This window comes from Hylaeus volcanicus, chromosome 6 (assembly GCF_026283585.1).
Source record: "Hylaeus volcanicus isolate JK05 chromosome 6, UHH_iyHylVolc1.0_haploid, whole genome shotgun sequence".
Taxonomy (NCBI): Eukaryota; Metazoa; Arthropoda; class Insecta; order Hymenoptera; family Colletidae; genus Hylaeus; species Hylaeus volcanicus.
In genome coordinates this window covers 6664015-6684655 of record NC_071981.1, presented here as the reverse complement: position 1 = coordinate 6684655, position 20641 = coordinate 6664015, and the positions used below count along the sequence as shown (strand labels likewise).

At 40.7% G+C, this 20641-nt stretch overlaps 1 protein-coding gene across 1 annotated transcript in view; it reads right to left on the bottom strand.

Moving 5' to 3' along the window:
- LOC128878167 (nucleolar protein 4-like) overlaps nt 1-19952 on the bottom strand; it is a 101545-nt gene extending 81593 nt beyond the window's left edge. Inside the window, exon 1 of the mRNA XM_054126135.1 lies at nt 19744-19952. The gene's annotated coding sequence lies outside the window, so the exon portion shown is untranslated. The remainder of the gene's footprint in view (nt 1-19743) is intronic.
- Between the last annotated feature and the right edge of the window lie 689 nt (nt 19953-20641).

Below are 20641 nucleotides of genomic sequence, written 5' to 3'. Positions count from 1 at the left end.
AAAGTTCCGCGAATAAAATAATAATTTTGTTGCGGCGTTGTCCGCGGCGTTCGGCTCAAAATTCCGTTCCGGAATTGTGCCCCGCGAACGAATTGCCCGCGCGAAGAGGGCTCTTCGAGGTGGAAGCGGCGCACCGTAACCCCGACTCGCTCTATCCCGAATCTCGACATTTTTTCGGACGGATTTTTATGATATTTAGTTGTATTTGTAGCTTACAAAACTTATTGCTGCTGGTAGTAGTTTACGGGAGGAGATAGAGCTTGCAGGTTTTTTATATAATGATTGTGCGATCGTTTATAATCGTTTCTGAAACTTATAGGAGCTCGAGCTATTTGTGGTAGCGTATAGTGGATGTAGTGGTACTATATAATGGCTCTAAAATTGTTTTATAGTTGCTTCGTTTAGCTGGTGCAAGGGGTAGAGGTACATGAATATTGTATACAACGTAGTAGCTGCACCCTTTTGCTAAATAACATTTGTTACACCTCTTATATATACCAAGAAAATAAAAATAAAAATTTTTCAGTAAGTTTGAACTCTATCTATAGATGCTTTATACCAAGCAACACTATACTTGCAATTATAGTTTACATATAGTTGCTCCGTTACGAATTTACATCATTCTGAATTCACCTGTTGCCAAACAACTTCTGGGTTTCTAAATAAATTATGGACGGTCGCTATAGCAAAAGTATCAGTGTCTCGATGAACTATGAACTATCGCAAACGTATCCGTAGTCTCTAAATAAACTGCGCGATCAATTTCGCCCAGGCATTTCGAAACTGTGATCCTCGTCAACATGGTCAATTCTACCTCATCATTTTCACCGCATTTTGTTTGTATCCAAGCGTCATTCGAATAGTCGTTAGCAAGAGTCACCTACATACGAACAGCGCGATGTATTATTGACACCGCAACCCCCAATGTAGCTCGCCACCGTCGACTCCCCTTTGTGCCCTCCCTTGTTGGAAATTGGACAGGTATGTGCTCGCGTACACGTATACGCGATGCATGTATATGCACATACATGTATATGCACAAATATGGATCCGTATACCGGGTGACGTTCCACAAACTATGCGCGCCCAATAAATTTTTCCGAATGTTTTATTCGCCCGTGTCTCCTTCTCGCTACGGAATTATAAGCTATGCAAGACAACGAACCCGTACCTGTGCGCCCGTTAAATTTGATCGATTCGACAGCAATAAATTCGTCGTTCGGTTTCACGATGAATTTGAACCCTTCGTGGTCGTCTATAAAAAAAAAGAAACTACAATGCTACAATATATAAAATAGTCCGACGGACAAACTGCATCCTACGATAAAGAACCGAGACTGATCGTGCAGCTGTAAATAAGGTCTTGTTACTATGCCAGCAATGGAAAGACGCGAAACATTGGAAAGTGTATGTAAAACGGAATCGAAAATGCGAAATGGAAGTTTTTTGTGGGAGGCTTCGTTTTCGATAAAATCGGGTTCGAATGCGTTTGAGGCACGCGCTCCCAGACAAGAAATATTGGAAAGTACATGTAAAACTGAATCGAAAATGTGAAATGGAAGTTTTTTTGTGGAAGGCTTCGTTTTCGAGAACATTGAGTTTGAATGTGTTTGGGGCACGCACTCGTCTCGTTAAATCACTACGTTTAAGCTAATTCAGCGTGACTACAAAGCACTTATAGCAAAACCATGCGACTATAGAACAATTACAAAAGTATGCGATTATTTAAAGCAAATATAAGAAACTATTCGTAGAACTTTATGAAGTAACTTCGAAGGAATTTCGAAGAAATTTCCTTGCAATATGTACTGTTTATGTAATATGTTTAAAGAAGCATAAGATGACCGATAGCAGAACTTTGGAGCGACATACAATGACATTGTAAACGATTTCTGTATGAATACAATGAAAATTTTGATAAGAAAATATTAAGAATGTGCAAATGGCGTAATTATTTGACAACCACAACGTGACTATAACGCGTTAGCGCGATATCCGTGAAACAACGTAAAATCGACTACAAATAAAGTACGAAATGACCTGTGCAGTCGTTACAGGGCAACATTTGCATAATTCTACATAAACATCAAACCATTTAAAAAGCAACTTCGTTGCGTAGAAAAGGTGTACTCACTATACAGGGTGTCCCACTCAACCGGGCCAGGCTGTATCTTTGAAAAGAGCCAAAAGGCAAGAGATTTAGATTGCTCGTTGCTAAAAATGGATTAATCCTTATGATAAGGATATTTATATAAATAATACTACACATTTTATATATAAATACTAATATTTTGCGCAATTACTATCAAAATATATTTAAAATTCGTAATTCTCTTTTGATATACATATTGCTCTAAACATATTACGATAAACACGTCAGTAAATTCAAAACAATTAAGTTCTATTCTCGAAATAATTACAATTGCATTTTACAAATTAACACAGGTGTAAGTACACAGTAATGCCGGAAAAATGTAAATCATGAAGTATAAATTTCATTTTGTATGATTAAAGTGTCATTTACGTAAAAGAACACTATATAGAGTGTCCCAAAAATGTTGTAACATGCCTTTCGAGGTGTTATAACATTTTTGGGACACCTTCTATAGAATTTTAAAAACAAATGGCTCTTTACCGAGATAAAATTCTCGCGTCGATATGGATCAAAAAGTCGTTTTCCATTTTTCAATCTGAAACCTCGTTATCGAGATCTAAATAGTTGAAATCCTGTCGCACGGACCTGCACAACTAGCGCGTGAGTGCGCAAGATCAGTAGCCAATCACGACAGCTGCGCGATCAGCTAACTGGGGTTCAAAATGGCGTGCGCCAAGGGTCGCATGCCTAAAATCTAATTGCTTATATTTAGTTAACGAATTTACGGATTCCAAAACGGTAAAGGACTTTTCAGTCTCTTTTCATGCAAGGAATTAATCCTGAGAAACTGTTCTACATTTTTGTTAACCCACTGTATATTATCCCTCCTTATACTCCACACGTTTAATTTATTTACTTCCTCTCGATAGCTAAACAGCCACCCCCATCTTTCCTAACCATTCGTTCGACTAAAGAGCCGGAAAACAATTTCGAACAGTTCTCGTAGATACGATTGAATGAAAACTTACAAGTGAATCATCTCCGATACACCCAGGCATTCCTGCCAATCTCACGAAGACGTACAAGAAAAGGGCGTTCCAGTCGAGGTGGTATGCAGTTATTCGCATTAAAAAATAACATTTCCTCGCGCGCGCGGAGCCTCCAGACGGTTTCATCGGTAATTTCCTGGATCCTCTCCGTCTATCGAAGCGAAAAGGTAGGAGCAGCCTCGAAGCTCGCGTACCTATGCGCATAAATAATGAAAATCCGCAGACTCGGTGTAATTACCAAGCCGGTGGCATCCGGTCTCGATTCCGACAATCGTCGCGAAGTTTTCGAGCCAACCGAGCGACGTATTTTTAGGGTACGGGAATTCAATTACGAAACTGGCGGAAAGACGCCAGATACGCCAGCTGCTATCTTCGGATCTCGATCTTCCAGCGGCCTCAATCGCGGCCCTTAACTCTCTCTCCCTTTCTCTCTCCCGTCGTTGGACCGGAATTATCCTCCGACAGTCAAGAGTCCTTCGCTTGGCCTAGGTCCGGGATTACTCGGCGATAATCGAATCCTCTCGCCGCTAATTGACTACGGGAGTAATCGCGAGTGAAACTTTCATGCCTCGCCCGATTCGCGCCGTTCCGTCTGACTGACAACCGACTCGAGCGGAAGGACTCAGGGGGCGGGAGGTTACCCGTGGCGATATTATCAGAGATGCTTCTCTTGCCGCGGGTAATTGAAGTAAAGCGAGAATCGTTCCCCGCTACTGGGTTGTCAAAGCGAATTTGCAATAATGGATCGCGACATTTTTTGTCTTCCTTCAAGCGTCGACGATTGCCTCGGATAAGTCTGATTCCTCGGAACCTCTTATGCTGTTTACTTCGTTACCGATCGGCGGTCGATCGAGGCCCACTACTGCCCGCAAGCAATTCGGAGCTCGTGCACTCTTCGAGAAGAGAGGAATACCGCTTTGAAGTGACAACTCTTAAGTCGAGTAACGGAATCGTGGCGACCACTGTTCGAGTTTATTGTGTCCAAGCCAATAACGAGAGAAGACAAGGTTTCCAATTGAATTTCAAATTCTTTTCTTGATGGGGGAAATGCTTCACTGTTTATACCAACCCTTTGCATTTGGAGCCATTTCTTTACAGAATGTGCTAACAGGAATCATGTTGCATCACATAATGTAACTTATAAAGCGTGTAATTTACTGTAATGAAACTCGAGCTTATATGAATCTTTATCACATATTAGAATAGAATCAAATTTTTATTTTTGACATAAATATGCTCTTCAATTTTTAATGTCTCTATATTTCAAGTTGTAATCTTAGGCTTCCTTGCTTATCTTCATAAATTGCACCATATCATGCAAAATATGTTCCCACATCTTACTTTCTTATACGAATGCTCTTTGTCACTTTTTTAAGGTGTAGTCTATTCACACATTCTTTTTACATGTAACACAAGCTCATATTTGTTGTATATATAGTATATACAGTATATGTCCCAAAAATGTTGGAGGTCCTTGAAAAGGGTGGTTCGGAGGACGATTTGAAGCAACTTTTTCCTTAACGAAAATGTTGTCCGAGGCTTCGTTAAGGAGATATTAACAGAAAACACCGACCAATCAGAGCGCGAGTATTCCGGTGGAGCCGGACTGCCACAGTAGAAGAGGGTATGGCGCTAGACAGGCGCAGGAGCATGAGGTACGCGCTAGGCGGCCGCAGTAGATAGGGTCCGCGCTAGACAGCCGCAGGAGCATAAGGTACGCGTTAGACGGCCGCAGTAGTATAGGCTACGCGCCAAACGGCCGCGGTAGCGTAGACTACGGCTAAGCGGCCGCGCTCTGATTGGTCGGGGTTTTCTGTTAACGATGCTGCTGCCAATACTTTGTTTTCATGCAAGTTATACAGAAACAGAGCGTCTAAATTAATATATCAATCTGAATAATCCATTTTATTCGATCTCGAAGTAACCTTCAACCTGAGACTCCATAACCTTGCTAGAATTCTGCTACCGACTCCTAATGAATCAATCCCTAAGTCCTGAATCCTTTCCATCATCTTTTCCTAAATGATTCAATGACTAAAGCAATCCTGTCCTAATCATCAACAATGGAAATTAAATACTCAACCACCACGCTTAGACTGGTTTCTTGAATACATTGTCTCGAACTATTTATTGTCTCGAATTACTCGCAGCTTGTCGAAACGAACCAAAACAATTCTCCCGCATAATTGCAGTCCTGATACGGCCATAAAAGCCACGGTCCTCTCCAAGGGCTCTGTGTCTTCAAGGTGGGACAAGCATTGTCGCGTAACGTCGACCGATCTATTCTTTCACGCCGTTGGGTTATTCAGGTAGCCAACAGCCTGTTTTCGGGCGTCAGTTTGTATCGGCTCCGAGGATTACAAACAGTGTCGTTAGCGATTAGGTATTTCACAGACTCAGGGTGCCTGAATTACGAGCCACCCTGGTCAGGTAGATTCTCTTCGTGGGCGACCTTCGAACGAAGCACTCCGTTACTCCGTAGTTCGAATTTCCGTCCAAGAATGCGACTCGCGGCGATTCTGGAATAAATTTCGCGTCTTCCAACGCGAATTATAAGATTATTCGGCACACGTACAACGTCACTCGTCACGGTGTAATTACGCGAAGACCGCAAAACCGCGCGAACAAATCGAGCACGAGCAACCTGGTCGAGCACTTGTTCAATTCCAAAACAACATAATTCATCTGCTCGCGGTCGCCTTAATTATCTGCTCGAGCGCGTGACTAAAATTACGCGTCGGGTCGAGCCTTATTTCACAATGTCACCAGCCGTGTGATTATATCGATCCGCTGCATTCCAAGTATCGATACGTTTTCGCAACGACGCAAGACCGTGGTCTCGATCGGCTCGTAATTTCCTTCCGGCGGCCGGTTTCGCGTTATTTATCGCCGAATCGCGTGTCGTCGCTAATAGAATCGTCGCGCAAAAAGGCGACACTCGTTCGTGGAACTATCTTCGAACATCACACTCCGTTCCTACAGCCATATTACTCGCTAGTCTATTATTCCTCCGTTTTCTTTTCGTGCAAAATCAACAAAATGATACGTCTATATATACGTACAACACGTTGAATTATGATTTCGTAAGAATTCTTAGGAGTTCGCAGGAGGTATTACTAAATATATAGTAATCGAAATATTTCAGTTCCTGCAAAGTTCAATAAGTACGACTTTGATGCTGTGATATTTTTTGCATCGTTAACAAATATTCAGACATTGGGTTGTTTCAGAAAGTTCGTGCCAATTTTTAAGAAAAATTGGAAAGCACACTTGAATATTGATATATATTTATTGAATTACATAGGTACCATTTAGCTCCACAACCTTTCCTCTTTTTAAGGAAATGTACCACCTTATAAAAATCGACGTGGACTTTCCAGACAGCCCAATATTTACCATGGTCCAGTGACAAATTTCAGGTAGAAAAGTGTTCATAATTTCCCAACACTAAGATTTCAACAATGGTAGTCCCTAGTTTCCTTCGGACTCTGATCAAATTACAAACGCGGAAACTTTCAGTTAACTCTTGTGAACTCACGACCCCCATCCCAAATTACCGTCAGTTTTCCAGGCCACCCTATACATCACCAACACCGCAGGAACACCCAAGTCGAGCGTACAAGCGTGGCTGTCGGTACGTGTGCACGTGACTGTTGCAAAAAGAACACAGGACGTTGCATGTGGACGTCGATGCGGTGTACCTTGACACGGATGGCTCCCTGAATCAGCCGACAGCTAGCAACAAACATCACCTCGCTATCACACACGCCTACCGGGTATACCGCGGGAGCTCCGGCGACAACGGAGCGTGCGCGAGTGTGCGGCAGTTGACGAACGGCGCCGATAAGCCCGTCATCAGGCTGGCCAGACAAACGACGACGACGACTCCGTAGGAAATTCCATTTCCTCCGATTCGCGCTACAAGCACCAGCTCCTAATATTCGCCAGGCCTGAGGTACGAACACGCATCCGTCGCATGAATCTCGCCTGGACGCGACATTCAGAAATGAGGGAGAGACTTAGATTTAGCTCGATGGTATTTAGAAAAGCCGGACGAAAAGGTAGGCTAAGAGAGAAGTGATCATCCAGTTACCAAGAAAAAAGCTTAGATTTTGTTTGAAAGGTGGTCGATTGTGTTTGGAAGGAGCGATGAAAAAATAGCTTGAATTTTCTAGGAGGAAAACTAGGTAAACTCTGAAACTGGATTCGATGATGTCCAGAAATTGGAGCGATGATCTCAGTTCGAAGCTCATTAATATTAGGATATTTCGAAATATCACGGAATCAAATTTGTGTTCAACCAGTTACCAGGAAAGAAACTTAGATTTAGCTTGATGGTATTTGGAAAAGGTGACGAAAAGCCAAAGATTCTTAAGAAGAAAACTGGGTAAACAATGAGACTGGATTCGATGACTTCCAGAAATTGAAGCTCAGTTCGAAGCTCATACATATTAGGATGTTCCGAAATATCACAGAATGAAATAAGTGGTCATCCAGTTATAAAAAAAAAAACTTAGATTTAGCTCGATGGTATTTGGAAAGAAAGCAAAAAGGTAGCCTAAGATTCCTAAGAAGAAAATCAGGTAAACCCTGACAATTAAACGTTGCTACAGCCCGTGAGGGTTCGTAAGCCATAAATATTAGGATTTTTCAAAATATCACTGATCCAAGTCAATGTGCGTCTACCAAAAATGCAGAATGAGTTACCAAGAAGTTGATTAGACGACTCTTGACTTCAATGAAACGATATCTTGAAATTGAGTAAGTATTCGTAATATTTCTAAGCTACTAAGATGAATCAAGTGGATGATACTCGACTCGGCTCAACGATGTTTAGAGACACAACTGAAAGGCGCACTTAACATTCCTGAGCCACAAGGAACAGTTGGCTGTATGAATCCTGACTCGGTTCAACAATATTTGAAAATGCTTCAGACAGATACACCTGATACATATTCATGTCCTATGAAGGATGAGTAACTAAATGAAGCATGACTTGATTCAACAACGTTTGCAAATAACGCAGATACTCGTGGCATTCAAGAGGTATGGAGGATCAGGAGATAGATGAATCCTAACTGCAATTCAAGGGTACGCTACTGAGTACCTAAAATTCCTGAGGTATGGAGAAGAATTAGTTAGTTGAATCCTAAGTTACCTAAGAAGTTAAGTAGCTAAATTATTTTGAATTCGAGGATGTTCAGAAATGTGTTGCTAATACTTTTGGGATCGTAATGACTTAGTATTTTCACATTTCTGATTGGCTAACGTACCTCAAGGACTCAAGTTCACTTAGTTGATGTGTTGTACTTAAAGATGTGGACTCAAGCTTATAGAACTCAACATTCTCCAGTATAAAAGTGTTGTAAGTGTTGAGATGAGGAACTCAAGCTTATAGAGTTTAACACTCCCGACTTTGAATGTGTTGCAAGTAAAAAAGGGAACTTAAGTTTATAGAACTCAATACTTCCTACTTTGAAAGTGTTGCAAATGGAGAGACGGGGACTCAAGCTTATACAACTCAACATTTCCTACTTTGAAAGTGTTGCAATTGTTGAGATGGGGAACTCAAGCTTATAGAGTTCAACACTCCCGGCTTTGAATGTGTTGCAAGTAAAAAAGGGAACTTAAGTTTATAGAACTCGACACTTCCTACTTTGAGAGTGTTGCACATGCTTTGATGGTGACTCAAACTTATATGTAAAACTCAATACTCCCTACTTCAAAAGTTTTGCAAGTGCTGAGATTGGAACTCGAGCTCATAGAACTCAACATTCCCCCGCTTTGAATATGGTGCGACTCACCGTCCCTCACCCTGATTTATTACAATGAAAAGTAACCGTAAACCACTAAAGCAACCAAAGACTATAACAAAGCTAACAAAATTTAGAAGAAATCTTACAAAACTTAGAACAAAGCAATGTGTCCGCATGGTTCCAAGACAGTGAAAGAATATATCCCCCCAGAGTGCGTACTTTTGGAACACTGGGTGCTCAGGGTAGCTTCTCCGAAGGGGTGGCTGGAGCTCGATGCTGTTCTGCGTACACAGCCACACCCGTGGCAGACATGGACAAGAGTACGCACGACTGGTGCTTTCAGGAAACCAGCTAACGGGAACCATCGACAGGATAAGGGACTGGTTATCTGGGATACTCTACGACTATCTACTTGCGAGTTCACGTTCCACTGGTACTGGGTTTTATTGTTGCGTTCATGGTCGCCATTGTTCGCGCGTTGCTTGGTCAGGGATTGATTGTCGCATTGTTGGAATGAAAACTGGCACTTGGAGGGGAACGGGGAGACTTGAAAGGCGATTGGAAAAATTTTGGCCTGATAGGTGTCTCGGGGGGACTTGGAATCTTGATTTTTAAAGGTTTGACGAGGGATTCGAGAATTGTACGAGACTATTCCGTTGTCAGCGAATTTAAGATCGACCGACTGACAGGAACTTATTACGAAGAAATACAGCAAAGGTTTCTCCAGATTCGGTAGACTGCTAACACGCCATGAATGAAATTAATTCAACATTCTTGCCTCATCGACAGAAGCCAGACTTATTTTAAAGAAATTGAATATGTGATGTTAACATAATCTTCTTAACACTTTATTTACCGGAAGCCTATTTATAGGCTTTTTAATTCTAGCATTTAGATTTTTGAATTTATTTACTGCGTTAATAGTTGTCTACTTACACTGTTCAGTGTTTGGAAACAGACTTAGCTTTCAATGTACCCAGTAACAGTATGGGGGAATTATTGTCAGCCTAGATTGGCATATGCTACTGTAGAAAATTCTTTTTAAATTAAAGACTGTTTCTAAATAGTCCGATAGATAAAGTGTTAAGAAAATTCGACGAATCCTACCTCGAATCGGAAAACAAACTTCATACCGAAAATCTATCTCAAGAATCAATTTCACTTTACCTTATCTATCGTCATCAAACCCTAGACCCCATCCCGAATTGACTAAACGATACTAACATAATCTTCGCGAGGATATTCGATGGATTTCTCGCGATAACTGAAAACAAATTCCGCGGACAGGTTCGTCAGGTAAAAATTCCGCCCGGTAAATTGAATTTACCCTGTCTGCATGTCTCATCAGCGGGACGTTAAACAATTACCCCGCAGCGTCGCTAAATATTACAGAACGTCGCAAATATTCCAGGGGATATATTTGGAATGTTCCACACGACGTGGCAGGCAGGACAGCTTGAAAACGGGGCGAGACACGAGCAGCCCCGGGGTGGCTCGAAATGGGCCGAGCGAAGGGATGTGCCTCTCTTCCCTTTCCCACCACCCCTCGGTCCCTTCCAGTGAATACAGCGAACGAGCACACTGGCATACTCTTATTGTCGGTTCCAGGCACTAGCATACCTGATCTTATGGGAAATCCATACTGGCCCTTACTTCGCTGGGAATACGAGGGGTGCCTCGCACCCCTCGCTCAAACTCTTTCCTTCCCTTTCACTGCGCCAGGCTGCCGTGTGATGAAGAAGCTCCTCGCCACCCCCTTCTTCGCAGTTCTAGCGAACTAGCAACCCGCCCGAGACTCCACAATCGTCGGTACGTGCCATGCAGAACTACAGGGCCGGTGGTTCGCGTTACTACCTCAAAGAATATGATTCTTTGCGAAGAGATCGCTCTTCGCGACCCGACAGAATGACAGGCTTTCGTGCTAGGCTACGTCCTTTGGGCTCGACCGTGTCTCTATCAGACGTATGATCTTTCTACATGAATCATTCTGGATGCTAGGTTTCGAAATGGTGATTCTAGATTCACCTTCTTTCTTATATATTGTTATACAAGGGTGACGGGTGGTACAAGCGAAAAGGGATGATTCTATACGATAAAATAAGAAATTAATTCCTATTTGGCAGAATCAAGGAACTTAAGCATCACGAAATGTGAAGAATTTAAAGGATTTAAATATCAAGAAATCTGAGAAATTTTAATATTTCATTAAATAAAATGTATACAGGGTGCTCGGTACAGTTGATGATTGTACACGATAAAATAAGTCGAAAGTATAGAATAAATATTTTTCGTATGAGGCTTTGTTTTCGAGAAAATCGACTTTGAATTTTTGCCGGGTACGGGTGCACTTGGTCATGTCCCGTTATAACGGATCTCACTGTAGATTATTGTTTCGCTTGAAATTGTGTTGATAAACACTCCCAATGGCACGGAAATACTTTCTCACCAATTATCTATTACTATTATTATCTAAAACAATAGAACATGTTAGAAAGCGTTCATAGAAATTTAATTAGAAGAGCAAAAGTATGTATTCGGCAGAATGGGCAACAAAACATTATAATTACTTCAACATTCTATTTCATTATGTGTTCCTTAAACTTAAACTCCGATAATAACCATCGAGACACCGATCTACTGCACCCGCACCCGGCGAAAATTCAAAGTTGATTTTCATAAAAACAAAGCTTCACACGAAAAATTTGTATTCTATATTTTCGACTTATTTTTTCGTGTAGAATCATCTGCTGTACCGAACACCCTGTATATATTTTTAAATCTATTTAATTACATATATTTTGAGTATATATTTTGATTCTCCGAAATATGAATTAATTTCTAATACGCGATACTATTCTAAGTCATTCGAGTGACCGAATCGCATGGAAATTTGCAAGTTAGAGGATCGAACGCTCATCACCAGTTGCGTGTCAGGCTGGCACGTGTGTAGCCGAGTTAATTGCCTGAACGAATGAGAACGATCGTGTGAATGATAAACTGGAGACTTCGACTTTGATGGTGGGAGTGCCTTTCCTGGCGTGGATAGCCAAAGTGGAGCGCATCAATGGGGTGGTTTCCAACATCGGTGTTTCCGACAAAGAAACTTCCGGGAACCGATGTCGATTCGGTTTGAAAAATTGAAATGTTTTTAACCCTCCATTCGGTTTTGAAAAACTGAAACGTCTCGTCCATTCGATTCGCTTCGCAACAAAATGAAACGTTCAAAACTCTCGAATCTAAGCGATTTTTTAACCTATCGAAACTTTCGAATGCAGGTATCTATATAATTAATTTTTCAAACCACATTAAGCGTCAATTTTAATTTTCTATAATTCGAAAGTAAAACGAGAAATGTGGCTGAAAATGTTGTTATTAAAACGTTATTTTAACAGTCTGTTATTAAAACAGAAGTCAAAGTTGCAGAAAGCATTTTGCGCGAGGATAAATTTTGTGCCAATTTAAAACCACCATTAGGTACTCGAAATCGTCGTCGAAGAAAGGAACCCGTTATGCCAAACCCTCGAGCTTTTACGACGACTTTCCACGTCCAGTAATTTAATCCTTTAACGAGAGAATCGCACGCCTCATTAGCGCTCTAGGGCTCCACGCGCCTACAACAGCTTTGGAAATCGTGCAAAGCCGTTCTCAAGCAGACGTGTCCGCAAAATTGCAATATTACAACGAGAAGTGACTTCGACAATGTGTTCGATCCTTATTTGGTAATAACTTATTAAACAATAGCTCTCAATTTTATTTGCATTCTATATAAAATTACTTTTTCGTAGAATTTAAAATTATAATCATTCTTTGTTGGTTTTTTCAGAGCATTCTACATACAGAGTATTAAGAAAAATGCAGAATCTTTAACAATAAATACTTCGCGTGAAATGGAGTCAAAAAGTCCTTTACTGCTTTGCAATCCGAAACTACATTTCCGAGATATGAGCAGTTAAAATTCGCTGACGTGGCTTCTGACGCGCGCCATTTTGTAGTTCGGTCAGCTGATCGCACAGTTGCGCACGCATCCACGTAAAAAATGTATCTGCTTATATCTCAGTAACGAAGCTTCCGATTGCAAAATGAAAAAGGACTTTTCGATTCGTATTGACACGCAGTAAATCGACCTTACAGAAAAACTTCCACATGTACATGATTTATTTCATGCAATTGAGAAGTACTGTATTCTATTCTGCGACCACTACATGCAATGACACATTCTTTATGGCATTAAATATTTTCAATGAAGAAATTGTTAAATCAAAAAAATTGTACGGTGTCTTCTAAGTTAAAGGGTTACGGTACAACGACAAAAATATTATTCACGATTTGAATGGAAATGCAAAGATGGGGGAATAAATACGCTAAAAGTGCCCCAGTTACAAACATTTCTTTCTGTTTCCTTTTAAATGCGTCGTCCATTCTCGGCTAATCCAGCTTACCTTTTGCCGCATTGCTCGAATGAAATACAAGGGAAAACGCTAATCGCATTATGTAATCGTGCCAAATACATCGTTGCTGAATTGTGCGTTCATCTTTTATCGCGATACATATTGTACATGGATATAAATACTGTATCGCTGTACTCATTAAAAGAGGTATTCAAATGTAAAAGGCGAACCTAAACGTTAACCTTGTGTGATGAAAAAAAAGAAATTATAGCGTCCAATGCTACCTCTGAGTGTAATACTTTTTTTTTAAGAACTACGATTAATGCAGTTAATACGCCGTAACAAATCACCAGACTAATCCAGTTCTTACTAAACGAAGAACGCATACATACTTTCACATCGTTTAAGGGAGAAAAGTGGATTAACCAGACGTTATTTAAATCACGTTATTATGAATTATTACATAATTCACACTGTAGCAGGTTCTGGTAGTCCTGCGTAATGCGACGAAGGATAACTGTGACAAAGAACATTTATACCACCGAAAATGCTTCTTATATTTTATTAGTTCGTGGCCAGTGACGTCAGCTGAACCCACGGTGAGAATCAGGCCTAACGAGTTCTCGGTAATAACGTTAGAAAAACAGCATCGATGGAATTTGTCAACAAAAAATTGTAATTTAAATCGACGAGTTTATCAAGTCTAATGAGATGCAATTAGTTTACATGAATGATAGAGCATTACTTTCACCGTCATATGTGATTTAGCGGTGTAGTCTCGTAGAATTTCATGTCATTTCAATGGTTTGTAAATAAAGCGCCAGTTTAAATTTCTTGAAGCATTTTTAAATGCTTCGAAGAAACTAAATAATGAAATTCAAAGGGTTTACACAGAAAATTATCGTAAATGCGTGTGTGTACTCATGAAATGCTAACTCTAAAAGTCGCGAATAACTCGCTTCGGTACCCCTACTAACCTAAAGTCCAAAACCTCCATACTCGTACAACAAAATGATAAAAAACATAAAAATTATGAAACCTATCCTACTTCGAACACAACGAGAACCGTAATTAAAATAAAACTGAATACTGTCAGACGTATTATGTACTACATATTGAAAAAATAATATCAATCCAATAAATATATAAACCAACGGAAAATAAATGAAAAAGAGATGAACCTAGGGAAAAGTCTTGACTGTACGATAGAATAATTGAAGATGAAGAAACTAAGTTTCCACTCAATTTTCTCTTGATTAAAGAAGATAGAGAAAAAGTTTATTTAACCTTTCTATGTAGAATCAAATTCCCTTTAATATTCATTTCAAAAGTTTTGCAAAGCCTTTAGAAATATGGAATCTACAAAAACCCACAAACTATAAGAGTGAACCGTCATTATCCTCGGATCGATTGAACCCAAAGTTTAGTCAGATCTTCAATACAAAGTTTCGTTGGAATCCCTTCAGCCGTTCGGGCGTAATCACATTAAAAACGATGCGCACATATGTACAGTTCTCGAGCGAGAATAATGCACCTGTCGATTCCTGGCAATTTTTGTTACCCCTACCAAAATTTGATACCGGAGGGCCATTTCCTCCAATTTCCAACCAAAAAATTACTTCTTTACAGAGTTTTATTCCGACTTTTTCGCGTCCAGCCTTCGATTTCACAAAACAATAGTTTCCTTCCTCGCAGGTCGTGGAGCAAAAAACATATTCTCCGCGGCGAGTTTTAGCATCGATCGAAGTCGCGCAGTTCGTACCTAATCGTTTCGTTCCCCGTGAGGACTTAAACGAGTGAAAAGGTTCTCGAACCGCCGGGGGTGGCGCGCATCGCCCTCTCCCTTCCCTCCCTCCCTCCGCCACCCCACCCGAGCGTGAAAAACTTCTAAATCCAGCGGGAAGAAAGCCCGTCGTGGAAACGAAAGCGAACCGAGAGGGAAGATTGATTACCCACGGAATGGGACGCGTGGGACAAGGACAGCGCGATCGGAGGAACCGCGCAATGAAGAAGGACGCAGCGAGAAGGACGAGAGGGGAAGGTGAAAGAAGGATGAACGAAGGAAGACGCGGAGCGAGGGAGGGAGCTAGAAAAATATAACCTGTTGGACCGCAAAAGAGGGAGAGAGGAGCGCAGGCGCGATAGTGACAGACGATTCAGTGAACGGACGGAGGAAAAGGAAAGAAAGTAGGAGAGAACGAGGACGGAGATAGTCGGAGGCAGAGAGGGACATCCCCGTTGGTTCGGGATAGAGGAGGGCGCCACGAGCGCAACAAGGACGGAGAAGGACACCGGGAGGAGGGAGAAGGACGCGGACGTCCCGAACCTGCCTTAATTCCAACTTGACATTCGCGGTTCAATTCTGATCGGATCGATCTAACTAGCGTCGCAGCGGACAAACCGGCCACCGGTATTTACTGTTTCTCTATCGCCATCTTTTGTTCTCCCACGCGCGCGAAATTCGGTCGTGTTTATCGAATCTGATCCAAGTTTGAACAATCGGGGAGTACTTTCTTGATCTCTATTCGATACACTGTTGTTTTTTGTGTATCGTGAAAGTGTGTCGATGTTGTTACAGACTTCTAGGCTGCGGATTTTATGCATTTATTAGACAATTTAATGTAAGAAATATATTACTTATACACTCACGAAATATTAATATTGTTACATTAATTAATAGAACATATTTTACATATAAATTATGTACATTTCTTGTGTTTTTCATATTAGTGTACACCATAAAATCCGCAGTCCAGTTATAACTAAGTAAAACTAGTTTTTCATGAAAAGTTTCATTTCTCTGTTTATAAACACTTTTTAGAAAACCCCATAGATAATGATTATCAATTTAAAAACATTTATTACGTTTTGTTTCCAACATTACTCCAAAACATTCCACGAGATGAAACTTAACCGGACTTGATTAAAAATAAATCGAGATAAGAATTATCATCTAACTATTCGCAACCCTCAATTTGTCCCTAATTTGTCCAATTTTATTTGAATAAAATAAATTCAGTTCCGTTATTGATAAAAAGGGACAGCGGAATTTTCGAATCGATCGTTGTCCCGCCGTCAAAGAGTAACGAGATGTTATATGGCATTCGGAGTCAAATGGAAACAGTATCGCGGGGATTAATTTATGTAACTGACCGATCGATGAGTTAATGAAGTGCAGCAGGTTGAATTTCCAGGGGCCTGCGTAGCGATCAGTTTCGACAAATTTTATTTGATTCCTGTTCGCCAGCGCGAACTGAAGTACTTTCGTGTAAAATGATTCTTTTATACGTAAATTCTACCACGGTTGATTATTATATTATTTTGTTATATTATATAACAAAAATTTTCTTCTAGAAAAATTCTTTATCAAAAGATAACGACGAAAAAGTTATTTTACCTCCGTTCAATTTCTAATTTTCGATTCAATATTCCGTTGCAAAAAAAAAAACAAATTTGGACGTTGAGGGAGTATCATTTGAGCGCACTAAAATTTTTCTCTAGAAAAATTCCTTATCAAAAGATAACGATGAAAAAGTTATGTTACCTCCGTTCAATTTCTAATTTTCGATTCAATATTCCATTGCAAAAAAAAATCAAATTTGGACATTGAGGGAGTATCATTACCGTAGAGAAATACAAACGATAAATGATACGTCCCGTTGGAATTCGATTGATTAAAAACGGACCGATTAAATTGCAGGCATTTTATTTTTAATTTAAAAAAAAAAATGACAAACCCAAGGGCGATCACGGCCGAAAATCGGAAACAAATAAACCGAATAATAAATTCCAGATGAAAAAAAATTGTTTGGAAAAACGGGATGTCCGATGGTCGTTACGTTTCGGTTACGCGTGTCCTCGTTTCTATCAATTTTTCCCTCGAAACAATTCCCCCGTAGCCCGCGATCAAAACATATGCAATTAATCGCAGATTTTAACGACGTTCCGAACCGTCACCCTACCGGCGCGGCCGCCCCCAAAATTACATTTCCACGTCAATTAGTCTCAACGCGAGTAATTAGAATACATATATCCACGGGGCGAATCGAATGTATGCAAATATAATAACAAAATTAGGTACGGTCGCAATCGACACACTTTTAACGCGTGTGTAACTTGAATCGCCCCAAATGCTAATGGAAAAACAACGAGCACGAATGTGGATCAATTATTATGTGCGTAATTCAAACATTACTTGCTTGCCTCCCGTTACTTTATTTATCGGGCAAAAAATAAATATGTTTATTCCTCTTTCGCACTAAATTCAGACGGGAATAATATATTTTTTGCTGGGATTAACGGTGAAGTGTTATTACGGCAGTGACGTAATCGATAATCAGAGGAAAAATATTGCGTAGAATTAAAAATATAATTAAAAATAAAATTATTAAAGTTAATATTATATAATTATAGTTTAGTATTTCTATTAAGACCGTTGATATTTATGTTAAATATTGGTTTTAAAAAAACGTGGAGATGTGTTATGGAGGATTTTCGATGAAGCACGTGCTCGACCATGCTCCCTGGAAACGCGATCCGCGGATTATCTTTCGCGAAAGATATACAGGTCTAATCTGACTGCAAAAAAGAAAAAGTCCAGCGATAAGTCCGAGACGACAAGTTCGTCATCGAACATCGTCAATTTCCACGATCTAATCAGCGGCTAGTTTTCAAGAAAACAAACTTTCATAAACGTTTATATAACTTTCTAAATGGAAAAGAAAAAGAAGACTACATTCGTGTCCACAAGACGAGGATTCGAATCATTCTGGATCGAGACAGTTAATAATATTCCATTAAGCCTTCTCATATCTCAGCAATAATTGAGTATTTCTACTTAAATTTCAAATCTGATTTACAATATTGCCACTCTTAAATATTACAGACAAGATCATTTAAAATCGACTTTTGAATTAACGCTAGATTAGCACGTAAATACTACTATAATAAACACCTCTCAATTAAAATCTAGCAGACTTGATTTGATCCCCGGATCGATGGTGGCTGTTACTTTTTAAAAATGAAGCAGATAACACGCGCGAATCTGGTAGTTTGAAAAACAAAAATCAGGAATAACGACGCAGCCGGTGGTTAATGAGTCAATGCGCGTTAAGTGTCGCCCTGGCAACTTTTCCGCGTGTCCCCGGGACAAAATTCGCGCAACTCTTTCAATTAAAACTTTCGCGCGCGGTTCATCTTCCCCTCCGCCCTGAAAACGCTCGCAGAGGTCGGGGAGGGGGAGAAAAAATATTAGAGTGCGACGGAATAATGAGTTCCGCGGTACGAGTGGCTCGCGGGCGAAAAAAAACTCGACTCCAATCGGATTTTCCCGTCCGTTGTGAAAATTACTCGCCCTTCGGAGCTCTGTTTATCGCGTCACGGTTTACGATCGCGCTCCTCGGCGTGCCTGCCAGGATTTCGCGCACTTTGTTTGGGGGAAAACAAAACGACAACCTTGAAACGAGAACGAATATGTACCGATGATAATTGAATCGCGTCTCAAAATTTATACAGTAATTAATCAGCAATGGGTATATACATTCTTGTGATTTTTCTTTTTAACAAATGTTTAATATTTGTTTGAGAATTGCATAATCCAAAAATATGGTCTAATTTTGGGTAGATTTTGTAGAGACGAAAAATAAAAATTAAGAAAAATGGGTTGAACATGGATATGATACATATTTTGTACATTTCGTTTTTGGAGTAATGAACTGAGTATGACTCCAAAAATGTTTCACATGAATAATGTACTTTTGGAGTAATGTACTGAGTACGACTCCAAAAATGTTTTATATGAATAATGCAATTTTGGAATAATATACCGAGTGTGACTCAAAAAATTTGTTACATGAATAATATAATTTTGGAGTAATGTACCGAGTGTGACTCAAAAAATTTGTTACATGAATAATATAATTTTGGAGTAATGTACCGAGTGTGACTCCAAAAATGTTTCACATGAATAATGTAATTTTGGAGTAATGTACTGAGTACGACTCCAAAAATGTTTCACGTGAATAATGTAATTTTGGAGTAATGTACTGAGTACGACTCCAAAAATGTGTTACATGTATATCATAGTTTTAGACGTCCATATGTGCATGCATGCTATTAATTACATATTCTGAATTATTTTTCTATAAACGATCTATAATTATATGAATTGGCTGTGGATTCGTCAAATGCTACCGGATGGTTTAGTCAGCATCGAGAACGGAGTAATCGTTGCAATTAAAATAATTACACCTCGGGTGCTTTTCGTACAGACTTTTGAATTTTCTTCTGACTTTATTTAACGAGTGCGAACCGAATGAAAAGGACTTCGCACGGCTCGGCGTTAAACTCTGACACACGGTAAATTTTTTACCATGGCATCGACGTCTGATTTACGGGACCCTCGGCGCGGAAAAAGTGCGATCACGTGGTGATACGGTGGCAATCGGTCGACTCACCTTGTGGTGCTGCATGATGGCAGTGGCCTTTCGCTTGGCGGACATATTCAGTCCCGACGCGCGTGTCTTTCTTCTCCTCGTGGAGCGGCAATCGTATCTCTGTCTCTTTCCTCCTCCGTCTCTGTCTCTCTCGTTGGGGGTTTCCCTTGCTGGCGCGCCACCCGCACTCCCGAAACTGTCGTCGATCGCGAAAGAGTCCTATTATATCGTACTACGATTCTATTATTGTTCCGTCCTCGTTTTCTCGTCGCGGTTCTCGTTCCTCACACCACGTTATGATAACGCGAACGGGAGAGAGCAAGAGACGTCTCGAATTCGTCTCGATAGCACGTTTCACCCACGAACTTTCTCAGAGTTCTCAGTTCAAGTCCTCTCTCTGTCCGATCGCCGTGCTCCGTCTCGTTCTGGCTTCGACGCGTACACACAACGCGCACGCTATCCTTGTCTGGCGCACCGCCCGCGAACTTTAAGCTCGCGCACAACAACACCACGCAGCAGCGCCGCGAACCGCCGCGATAAAATTCCCGCAGTCCCCGCAGGTGTCGACGTTAGACTCGCACGGCTCCAAACTGCCCGTAAAAAACTGTCCCGGTACACCACGGAATATCTCTGTTCTCTACACAGTCCATCCAGTTGGAGCAACACTGGGATCGCGATCAGCTGGCCGATAGAAACGCTCGAGCATCACACTGCTCCGAAACGGTTCCGCGGAAAAAAACTGTTTTTGACTAAGGACGATCTCGATTCCCAGAGAGGATACGTCACACACTCACACGAGGGATTCCCCGTGCACACCGGCCGCAGAAGTAAACAAGAGAAGTCCGTGCTCCGTTTCGCAACGTTCGGGTTTCCTCGTGTGTATGTCGCGTGTCCGCGCACTCCGGGGATTTTTTCGGAG